Source organism: Ptychodera flava, chromosome 12 (genome assembly GCF_041260155.1).
Source record: "Ptychodera flava strain L36383 chromosome 12, AS_Pfla_20210202, whole genome shotgun sequence".
NCBI lineage: Eukaryota > Metazoa > Hemichordata > Enteropneusta > Ptychoderidae > Ptychodera > Ptychodera flava.
In genome coordinates, this window is record NC_091939.1 from 39,184,089 (window position 1) to 39,191,157 (window position 7,069).

The 7,069-nt window shown below is 36.0% G+C and overlaps 2 long non-coding RNA genes across 2 annotated transcripts; both read left to right on the forward strand.

The window, feature by feature from the left end:
- Positions 1 to 999: 999 nt before the first annotated feature.
- LOC139146361 (uncharacterized) lies at positions 1,000 to 4,886 on the forward strand. The gene is made up of 3 exons (XR_011555124.1): positions 1,000 to 1,220; positions 2,851 to 3,036; positions 4,689 to 4,886. It is a non-coding gene; the product is annotated as an uncharacterized lncRNA (long non-coding RNA).
- Positions 4,887 to 5,265: 379 nt separating this feature from the next.
- On the forward strand, positions 5,266 to 6,794 carry LOC139146362 (uncharacterized). The gene is made up of 3 exons (XR_011555125.1): positions 5,266 to 5,377; positions 5,892 to 6,025; positions 6,511 to 6,794. It is a non-coding gene; the product is annotated as an uncharacterized lncRNA (long non-coding RNA).
- The last annotated feature ends 275 nt before the right edge of the window (positions 6,795 to 7,069 follow it).

Sequence of the window (7,069 nt, forward strand, 5' to 3'; positions counted from 1 at the left end):
TGTTGTTTTTGGTAAAAAAATCTTCGCCTCTGAAACCGCTTGTCTGATTGCTTTGAAATTTGATATGCAGTTTACTTAGGGTGACTTCAGTCAGATGTATTCAAATCGTGGTGAAATGTGCATATTTGTATTTTTAAGGCAATTTTTGTCATTTTTGGAAAAAGGTCTTTAAAAATGTTCTACTTCAAAACTACCAGTCAGATAGCTTGATATTTGGTACATATGTCCCTAGGGATGATCTATTTAAGATTTGTTCAAATTGTGCAGAAATATGCAAATTTGCATTTTTAAGGCAATTTTTGCCATTTTTGGTCAAAAAATGTATTTCTCAAAAAGTACTGGTCTGATAGTTTTGAAATTTGGTATACAGGTTTGTATTGGTCAACTAAGTAATATATTGAATGTGTATTTCCAAACTACTCGTCTGATAGCTTTGCAATTTGGTATACAGGTTCCTACAGTTGAACTAAACGATATTTATTGAAATTATGATGAAATCTGCAATTTTGTGTTTTTGGGGCAAAGCTGTGTAGTTTTCATTGTATTCACCAATGTTGTTACAACTTTTGCAGTTTTGCTTGATAGGGACATGGACCATATTGTTGTTTTGTATATTTAGTTATAGATGTCCAAATGGGTGAGTTAACAGATGAATAGATAAATTAATGAATAAATAAATACATTTAATAAATTATAAATACATATAAGTAAATTTATAAATAAATAATTGCTGCCTAGTAATAATATTTAAAAAAAAATCAAGTTTAATAAGATAAAAGCATGAGCTCTATCGATGTACAGGTGTACTGATTCCGATCTTGATCATATCCTCATGAAAACTTGATGATTTTCAATACAGCCCTTCTAAAGCAAAACCTCTTTTAGAGATACTGTACCATGCTGTCATACACTAACACACCTGAAGAAAGCACTAATGAATGGAACATTGATTCTCTTTTCACCGTATTTGAAAGCTCAAACCCAGTGTTGTCAGGCTGACCCCAGACTTTTTACCTCTGTTGAATGTTTGATATATCATGAAAACTCTGCTATTGGTGACCTTTCCAACCTGTTAATACTTTTCTTAGGAACGGATCAGTGGTTGTATGCATCAGGAGGAGGTGCTGATTCTGAACCTGATGCTCCCTTGGATATTCCAAGATATGAAAGGATTACTGGGAAGCCTTCAGACCATCCTGTCTTCATGAGTGATTTGCCAGGTTAGATTTGAGCCATTGTAATGTTAACATCTGTTTAAATCTAAGATTAGTAATCTCACAAGCAAGTAATAATTCTAAGAAATAGAAATCTGTTTTATAGCTGAATAGTTAGGATTCTTGTGTTAAAAAATATGTGAGCACTTACGTACTCTGTAGTATACTTATGCTCATACTCAGTTGCAGTATAGTACTTTGGAAGTCAGGTTATGCCAATTAATTAACCAGTTGGTTTTAAATCTGCAATTTTTTGATTTAATAGTTCTCAAGGTTCGTGTAGTATGCGCCTCAACAATGAAAGACTTTTACCCACACTTTCCTGAATAAAACTTTCAAGCTTTCTCTTGCCAAATCAAGAATATAAATCGGGTAACCTTGCAAAGTTTGGTACTAGAGAAACACATTAACTTATATAAAAGAACTGCCATTTGTGTGCTACTACTCTAGGGAAAAAATACAGATATAGAGTGATCCCCCATATGGGGTAGGTTGGGAAAAAAATTGTAAAAATTTGAGAGTCCATTGGCAATAGACATCAAATCAGGTCCAATAATCGTTATCATTCAAGGTAACTAAGAAAGTTACCAGGTCCAAGGAACATATTGAAAATGACAAAGGCAATGGGGTCATCTTGAACCACAAAGTAGTGGTGGTTCAAGGTGTCCGGAATGGGTAAGCGTACCCTGCCAGCTAGCCGCACCGTCATGATTGACCCAAAGCGACAAATTCATTGTTATTTGGTAAATTCACCAAATTACTTTTGTGAGTCAAAATTTGGTATGCTGTCACTCATCATTTGAGTAACAGACAGGTCATATTTTGATACAACATCTCTGTATCTACCGTAGAACTTCTTAAATGATTTCACTAATCTACTTTCTGAGAACCCTTGCCTCACTAACTTTTGAGCTAATAGGCTGTGTCTAACTCGAAAGTCTTCATATGAATTGCATGCTCTACTGTATCTAAGAAGTTGTGAAATATACACACCATAAGCTGGAGATGATGGTATATTGCTCGACAAAAAGGGAAAGTTTATGATTTCAAAATTGAAATCGTCTCTTTTGTCATACAGCTTAGTATATAGTGTATTTTGTCTAATTTCAAACAATACGTCTAGGTATGAAGCCGAGTCCACACTTTCAGTTGTTTCTTTTATTTCTAAATCATCTGGGTAGATGTGGTGTAGATAATTGGATATACCAGGATTGTTTAAACTGATGAGATCATCGATATATAATCTGTGGGTGTTGTTAAATTGCTTGGCAATCCTCTTACATCTAGATTTCTGAAGTGATATTGTATGAACTCTGCTTCATACGAATACAAAAACAAGTCTGCAAGAAGTGGGGCGCAGTTTGTGCCCATGGGAATGCCTTTGTTTTGCCTGAATGTCATGCCAGCAAACTTGATAAATATGTTGTCAATAAGGAAATATAGCATTTGAATCACCTCAACATCACTATATGTGAGTTTGGCATCGCTGTTGTTGGTGAAATAGCCCAAATATGCAAATATCTGCCCAAGAGGCACACTCTACCTTGAAACAGTAACTTACCTGAACATTGTTGATTTCTAAAGTAAGCATGGATGTACCAGGGTTCAAGTGTTTCATTCTATGCTTCATTGACAGGTGTTGGAAACTTATCATCTCAGGCTAGACTTGCTTCTGATCAGAAGAAGCAAGATGAAGGGGCCACCAAGATCCAGGCAGCCTACTATGGCCATCATGTGAGACAAGGATTAATGTGGAAACTTACTGTCTGGTTTTACTCTGGGATACAGAATGCATGGTGTAGACACAGATAGACCAATCAAGGTAAAGAACATGTTTGTCATGAAATGAATTTATCAATCAGCTTATTTCATTATAAACAAATAACCAATTGAATGATCACTTTTGTTATTATCAAACATTTGCAACTTGTCTGATCAAACTGGCTGTAATTTCTTGCTCGTATCATGCCATTTTAGCAGTGCAGTAACATGCATGTTCTTGTTCACTTCAGTCAATGTCAATTGGACTTGACAAATCACCATATCATTCAGATAATGACGCCATCAGTGAATGAACATTTGTGACAGAACATAGCCTTGACACTGAGGTAGATTGCACCTGGGGGACAGATATTCAGGCTCTCAAACTTTTACAATTCTTTTCGAATCTTCCACTTATGGGGGCTCATTTTTTAAGCTCTTGGAAGAAGAAAACTATCACTGGCTTAGTTTTTCGAAAATCTGAATTTTATTTTCTCCATAGAGTTAACAAAGGGATGGCGGCCGTTTTGAATTTCAAATATTGGTAAATCTTGGGTAATTTGTATCTCTAGTACCAAAATTTGCATGGCGACACCTGATTATTATTCTTAATTTTGAAAGAGAACGGTTGAAAGATTCCGTAGTGAAAGTTTGAGCAAAACTTTAAGTCTTTCATTTTCGAGGCGCATACTATATTTTCCCTTAAAAACTATCTACTGTTGATTGACCAATCAGAGTGTTCAATTCAGGGTGTTTTATTTACTCGTAAAGCCTTGGTCACCAAATTCCAGAAACGAATGACAGCGCCGTAGTAAAGTACTGTCCAATCAAAAGTGAACATGTCATATTCTGTAGACATCTGGTACGTTTTTTCCCTAATATTCAAATTTGGTAACACAGCGGAAACCAGCTGCAACACAAAATCTGCGGTGGTACAAACATAAACTAATGTGCCCCAGGGCATTTATAGGATGTTCCATTACATTGGAAGGCTATTTCACAAATAAAAGTTTTAATTCATATCCTAAACATGTTACATTGACAAAGGGGACGGTTGACGTAAACACATTGAAAACGAAAATATATCAGTTAGGGGCGATAGTTTTTAAGTCAAATAAAACACTCGTACTTTGGATCTTCTGGTATATAAATCCAACCCTATGATAAAATGTCTCGGCCTGCGGCCCGACATTTTATCGTTGGGTTGGACTTTATATACCAGCAGATCCCTAGTACTCGGGCTTTATCCTATACTTAAATCACAGGTGAGATTTCATTGTTAAACATGGTCTGTGTGACTGTCAGAATAGAATTATGACTAGATGATAATATCTGGTCTTCACACATTATAGGTATTCATTACAATGAAAAGTTAAGTGTAATTTTCTGTAGCATGAATTTTGTTTTCACATACATATATTTCTATAATTATGTTACCCATAAATGATGCTGAAAAATTTGATTGCATGTGAAAGCAATGTTACAGTACATGTAACAAACTGATGTGAAAGTATGTTAAGAAGTGCACCTATTGATTCATACTGAAACCTGATTTGATGACAAAGAGCCTCACAAGGTGAAGATATTCTTTGTGCTTGTTGAACAGAAGTGTATTTTCATGATTTTGTGAAGTTCTCCATCTGCAAGGTACAATTTCAAGAATCAGAAACCATTACAATCCAGGGACAACAATGTTTGTTTCTTTGTTTTCAGTTCAAGGAACTCTTGACGCCAATGGACCACCAAAGCATTGACAGAGATCAGAAACCACTTGATGCTGATCTCTACCGTGATCTGCTGCCAACTTCTGTGAGTAGAAGAGACTTTATGTTCATCCTATGGCCAACCTAATAAAGCTGATGGTTACGGCATTATTGATAGCTACACAAAGAGATATGAAGAGACCTGAAAAGATCCATCAAGGAGATTTGCAGGTAAATGAAAATTGAATTGTTCAAGATTTGCAGTGGACATTTTGTTGTATTTCTGACACGTAGTTAGCATCATACCAAGCTACCCACTGTGGTACTTGGAGAGTTTATTTTGTAATCACTGGTGACTTATTTTTTGCTGTAAGGGTTTAACAGCCACAGTAAATGATGTCTGACTGCAAAAGTGTGCAAGTCTTGAAGTTTGTCACAAGGTTTACCGCATATCACTCTTTGGTTTCCAAAAGTGGACAATATATTCCGAGAGCCAAGTTGTAAAATATCAAAATGGAAAAAGGGCTGGTTTTACACCAACAGTGAAGTTTTCTGTATCTGTTTATTTTAGCAGATAATTAACCAGCTGACAAGTCACTGAATCAAGCATACATCTATGAATATTTTACAGGTGGCAGTATCTCTCAAAGTCAACAAGATGTTGCTAGTCCTGTCCCAAGATCACATCTAGCTTCACAGGTTGGTATCTGACTCATGAACTTTACTTATCTGCATGCCTTGTAACATGTAAAGTTTTTCAACTTTAGCGGTGCACTGAATAGAGCAGATACTGTTATTTTCAGAGTAACTGTAAGTCATTGTCTCAAATTCCCTGTCATCAGTGTCAGCAATGTACCAGCTGCATGTGGAAAAAGTAAAATAGGTGTAGAAGTGTCGCTCATTCAATATGTGTGTACTTACCTTGTAGAAGAACATAGAAAAAACGTTCTACATATTTTAATTATTTATGAGTCAGTGCTGTAAAGTTTTACTTTGATTTGTTGTACTATTACAAGGACTGTATGTTCTTAGTTTCTGTTTTCAGATTACTGTAGGGAAAACATAATAATTCTCATGTAGATTTTGTGCTGAGTGAACTAAGTTATTGCTGGCCAATCACTGCACTTTCACTTCTGGTAGCAGGTCTTTATCTGACTGGGCTAAAAGCAGCTTATGAGTTGACTAGGATTGTTACTATTTTTCTAATTGACAGAGCCAAGCAACTGAGTGACTACCGGTATTCTGCAAGTAGTAGTCTAAGCAGGACTGATAGCAGAGCGCCCTCTACATCCAAGTATTGGTCTGACTTCACTGATTACTGGTCTTATCCAAGGATGCCTCACAAAGGTAAATATCCCATGAAAAGTATTGTAAAATTTATTAGTGTTTCTTGAACTGTCCCCGCGCCGCGATGCGTTCTTCCTTTAAAATGAACCATTTTCTGCATTGTGCAAGACTTAAAGATTGTGCAAAGCTGTAGTGTTTGCAGGGCATTGTCTCACAACACAAAACAAACAGTCATCACCTACAGTATGAAGGGCTAGTCAAAAAGTTTCATTAAACTATACAAATACTAAGTGTACTACACCATGATATAGAAATGAAGTCATTTAACATGGTTGGCAATTGATTGCAAGATCTCACAATGAGCAGTAAAACATCTGTTGATTTAACTTCTAACTATATTTGATACATGTTTGTTCAGGCAGTTATAAAATGCTAATTTGGAAAGTATTTTCACCTTTTTGTAATTTATCACTTATTTTAATATTCAAAGACCAAAGGTCACAAATGTCATTGCAGAAATTATGTCCTGCATATTGCTGTTTCAGCTCACCCCCAAGTTCCAGTGACAAATACCGTTCTGATATAGATCACAGCCCAAAGACAAAAATGTCAACATTTCTGAAAGTGTGAAGACAGCTTAGGATGTGTCAAGCTGAACGCGATAAAGACATTAGCATGATGTCATCAGTGCAGACGGCTGCGGACACAGCTAGGAGTGTTGTTAATGGATCTATCAAGACAGTCAGGGGTGTGTGTTTTGGCAGAGAAAACTCAGAAAACAATGGTGATTCATCAATCCAGACTAAAAGGATAGCATTGCTAAAGAAATTACAAAGGTATTTGTCATGTGATTTTAAATTGATGGAAACTCTGTGACAGCATCCATCAGAATTTCATCATGGATTAATACATATTTCGGGGGAACTCGAAATGGTAGCAGTGGAAACGACGAATGTTGCAACCATTAGTATACTTGGGTAAAGAAAATACTTCTAATTATTTCAAACCCAGACTGCAGAAGTCATTTGGAATATTACAGTTTAAATTACTAAATATTTAAAGCCTCTTCACTTCGCTCAAGTGTTTGCCTATAGGATTGGGTCA